Source organism: Elephantulus edwardii, unplaced genomic scaffold (assembly GCF_000299155.1).
Source record: "Elephantulus edwardii isolate Elephantulus edwardi_28Jun2011 unplaced genomic scaffold, EleEdw1.0 scaffold00238, whole genome shotgun sequence".
NCBI classification, from domain to species: Eukaryota; Metazoa; Chordata; class Mammalia; order Macroscelidea; family Macroscelididae; genus Elephantulus; species Elephantulus edwardii.
Genome location: NW_006399988.1, coordinates 2682262 through 2687210, shown reverse-complemented (window position 1 = coordinate 2687210; position 4949 = coordinate 2682262).

The window sequence follows — 4949 nt, the reverse complement described above, 5'->3', positions numbered from 1 at the left end:
CCATGCTACTTCATTATTTGTTTTCTCTCTTGGTTTCAAACATGACTTCCATTACTAAAATATAATATTAACCAAAACTTCAGAAAACACTTTGGTCATGAAAACAAAACTGGTGCCCTCTAAAACTTTCTAATTTTATTTGTATGTTTCAGCAATTTACCATTTCAGCTATTTTCTTGGAAATGAAATTCATGCTGGTAATAAATGTTTCAGAAACACAGACTTAAAAACTGACTCAGGAGGTTTTTTTTATCCAGCGTGATGTTCATATGTTCATGGAAATGTGTCAGTTTCTGTATTTCACTTCCAAGACACATAATCTTGTTAATTTGATGGTAAATTGAAAACGGCATCATTTTCATAATACAATAGTAATGTTTGGTAAAAGCATACCCAGTTAAATATACTATTGCTAATAAGTGAAAATAATGGTCTTTCTTGTTTGTTTTGTTCTTTTTTTCAAAATTGTTTCTACTAGCTTGTAAAAAAGAAAAGTAAGATAAGGAAAGATGATAATAGAAGTCCTTTTTTAGGGTAGGTATGAAATGAGTGGCATTGAGCAGTTTTGTTTCTCACTTCCAGAAGACATTAGTTTATCCTTTCAAAGTGAGAAAAAGGACTAATAATAAAATTAATTTAATAATTACAAGATCTGAAACAAAAATAAATATCTTATGAAACTCTTATATTATCTTTCCTTCAAAGATATATTTTTATAAGCTAGAATGGGAATGCACTCCCACTACCACGCTCCTGCCTTCTGGCAAGGAGAGTTCCCCACGAGCCTGGGAGGAGCCAGCCAAACCAGGAACAACATGGCCACTTCCCAGCTGCCTTGGGCTTAAGGCCGCCTCCTGGTTCAAACCCTAGGCCCAGGCTGGCTAGCCTCACTCCAGGGACAGAGCAAACCTGCACGTCAAACACATTCCCGGAAAAGCAGTCGAATCCAAAAGCTTGCCATGATTCCTGCACTCCCACCACCACGCTCCCGCCTTCTGGCAAGGAGAGCTTCTCACGAGGTCTGTGTGTTGCTGTGCAGAGGTAACTCGTGGTTGCTGTGATGCTGAAGACGGTGACAGTGATGTGCCAATCGTGGTAATGGGCACCCATGGTGGACAGTGTTGGCTGGAGCTTCCCGTCTAAATCAAGCCTGGAAGCAGGAGCGGCATCCACCTTCAAAATGGCTTGCCTCCGGAAACTCTATGTACAAACAGTGTTCAGGCTGTTTGTTCATAGGATCGCTATGAGTCGTCTATGACTCGACTGCATTAAACAACAACAACAACAACAATAACAACAACAACAACATATATGTTTAAGATTACTTTTTTAAGATTAAAATGAAATCTTGCTAAGTCTAAATTTTGTATGCTGACAGAAGACTATTACATCATGTCATATAATATATAATGTCATGTAATATATAATGTAATACAGTATTGTCTTAAAAACTGTTTTTTGTAGTTTACTTTGATTTTTCACACTTTCTTCAAAACAAATGAATAGAATGACTTCAATTTGCATATTTGAACATTATTTTAATTTTAAAATTATTAAGGAAAAGATTCTGATACTTAGTTTGCTATTCCTTCAAGGATTATATGAGCTAATTATATTAATGAAATATTTTTCATTAAAAAATTTACCGTTAATTTTGGGTGCTAAGTAGCTGGACTACCAACCTGAAGGCATGTGGTTTAAATATACCAGGAGTTCACTGGAGAAAGACAGGCAATCTCCATCCACGGAGTTATACTGTCTCTGAAAACCTGCTGGAGGATCATCTATGGGTCAGTTCCAACACAATGGTATACAACAACAAATACAACCACTAATTTTAAACTTGGTTGTGTTAAATTAAATCATACACTGAAAATTGTAGGAAGACTTGCTTTAATGAACCCAATAATAGAGATTTAATGTGTTGTTATGTACAAAAGAGTCCCTTGCAACTCATAGCGACCCTATGTACAACCATTCTGAACCCTGCTCTGTTCTGAGCCAACCTTATAGTCTCTGACACACCTGCCCCCATTACCCTAGTCACTGAGTCAATTAATCTCATCAAGGGTCTTCTTTTCTTGTGCTGTCCCACCACTCTCACAAGCATGATGTCACTCTCCAAGGACTGGGCCCTCCTTGCAACATGCCCAAAATATGTCAGATGAAGCTTCAGAATCCTTGCCTCCAAGGAGCAGCCAGGTTTAACCCTGTCTAGGATGAACCTGTTTGTTCTCCTACTGGTCCATTCAATACTTTTTCTAGCACCACAGCTCAAAGGCATTAATTCTCCTTCTATCATCCCTGATATGCATGATACATAGCAAAAAATTGTGAAGACCATGGCTTGGATCAGGTGCATCTTAGTCTCTAGACTGACATTGTTGCTCTTCAATACTCTGGAGAGGTCCCTGACAGCAGACTTTTCCAATATAATTCACCTTTTGATTTCTTGGCTGCTGGTACCAAGAGTGATGATTGTGAAGCCAAGTAAACTGAAGCTGTTAATTATCTCTTTACCATCTATCATGATGCTGCCAATCAGCCCAGTGGTGAGAATCTTTGTTTTCTTGATGTTGAGCTTCAAGGCTGTAGTCCTTGACCTTCTGCAGCAAATGCTTCAGGTCCTCCTCAATTTCAGCAAGCAAGGTTGTGTCATCTGCATAATGCAGGGTGTTGATGAGTTTTCCTCAAATATTGATGTCACATCCCTCCTCATAGAGCCCAGCCTCCCAGATGATCTATTTTGCATAGACTGAAAAGGTACTGGAGATATAGTACACACCCCTGGCATACACCTTTCCCAATTTTGAACCATGCAGTGTTTTATTGCTCTGTTCTGACGACTGCCTCCTGGTCCAAGTATAGGTTTCACATAAGCACAATCAAGTGTTCTGGGATTCCCATTCTTTTCAGAGTCAACCACAGTTTGTTGTGAACCACACAATTAAATGCCTTTGCATAGTCAATGAAACACAGATATATATTCATCTAGTACGCTCTGCTTTCAGCCAGGATCCATCTAACATTAGCTATAATATCCCTAGTACCACAGCTTCTTCTAAACCCAGCCTGCACTCTGGCAGTTCTCTGTTGATGTGCTGTTCTAGTCTTTTTTTGGACTAAATTTTACTTTTTAACTGTTTAACAACTTTACAACTTTGGTTTCTTTTTTTTCTTTTCCCCCCCAATTTTACATCTACACACTAAAAAGCTCCAGTGGCTTGGTGGAAAGAAGCTGTGCTGCAATCGTAAAGGCATTCTGTTTAAATTTGCCAGCTTCTCTGCTGGAGAAGGAGGACAACCTGTGTGATTTACTGCCTCTGAAAACCCACTGGAGGGGCAACTATGGGTCTGTTCCGACTGGACATCATATAACAACTATACTGGTTTGCTGTGTAGCAATTGCACTGTGCAATATTAAGCACTAGGAAATAATTTTATGGATGTAATGTCTATTCTAGTTCGCAATAACATTTCTCTTTAATTGTTTAAGATCAGCCTTTTTTATTTGTCACAAAAAGTGGATTTTCTAGGTGACTCCTTTTGTATGTGTCAAAAATAAGAATTTATGGTATATTACTGTCAATTAATTTTGAGTGTGTATATTTTTTTTAAGAACAGAAGTTTATTTTCTCACCATTTTAAAGACTGGAAGTACATGTCTTAAGTAATTCAATTCCTCCCTTGCTTGTAGCTCAAACATTTCTTGGTGATTTCTTCCTCTCTTCCCAATCAATCTCTCTCTCTCTCTCTCCTCTCCCCCCCCCACCTTCCCTCCCTCCCTCCTTCCCTCTCTTTCTCTCTCTCTCCAAAAGTTTACAGAGATTGGGTTTCCATTCATTCACTGTTGTGGATTTCCCTTCCTCCCCTTTCTTTCCCCTTCCCCCAGTCCACTTTGCAATGCACCTCTTGTTCCAGATTATTGTCTTACATATAATGTCTAATCATACATTCCTTTCTGACACTTCTCCTCACCTGTTCAATGTAGTGTTCATTATCCATCCACTCTTTCCCTATGCTTCCCCTTAAGAGAGATCATCTCACTCCAGCAATAATAGCAAAGTTCCACAGGGTAGCAAACAACAAATGCTGGCAAGGTTGTGGAGAGATTGGAACTTTATTAAATGGTGGTAGGAGTGTAAAATGGTACAACTTCTATAGAGGGCAGTATGGCACTTTCTCAAAAAGTTGGAAATAGAAATACCATTTAACTCAGCAATTCCACTACTGGAAATATGTTGTTATTGTTGTTGTTATGTGCCATCGAGTCACCTGCAACTCGTAGCAACCCTATGTACAACAGCCCTAAACCCTGCTCTATCTTGTGCAAATCTTACTGTCTCTGACACACCTACTGGATTACCCCAGCCTTTGAATCAATCCACCTCATAGAGGGTCTTCCTCTCCTGTGCTGTCCCTCCACCCTCCCAAGCATGACGTCCTTCTCCAAGAACCAGTCCCTCTTTAAAACATGCCCAACTCTGGTGTTGGAGAAGAGTATTAAATATACTGTATTTATGATATACTGTATTTATAATATTCTATATTAAATAAATGGACTGCTAGGAAAATGAATGGGCTCATCCTAGAGAAGATTAAATCAGGCTGCTCCTTGGGGGCAAGGACTGGGAATATACTCTTCATAAACCAGAGCCATTACTTATAAGTTGTATGTACACTCATGTGTATTGCTGCATTGTTAACAACAACAAATAACAAGATATGGAAGCAGCCCAAGTATTCGAATGGATAGACAAATAGTGATACATTCCAAAATATAATAGTGCACAGCACAGAAAAACAATGAACTTGCAAAACATTGTTCAACGTGGGTGAGTCTAGAAGACGTTATGCTGGGTGAGATATTTCAGTCACAACAGGACCAATACTGCATAACACCACTATTATAAAATAAGACTGACATGGGAGGTTGGGGTTGTTGATTA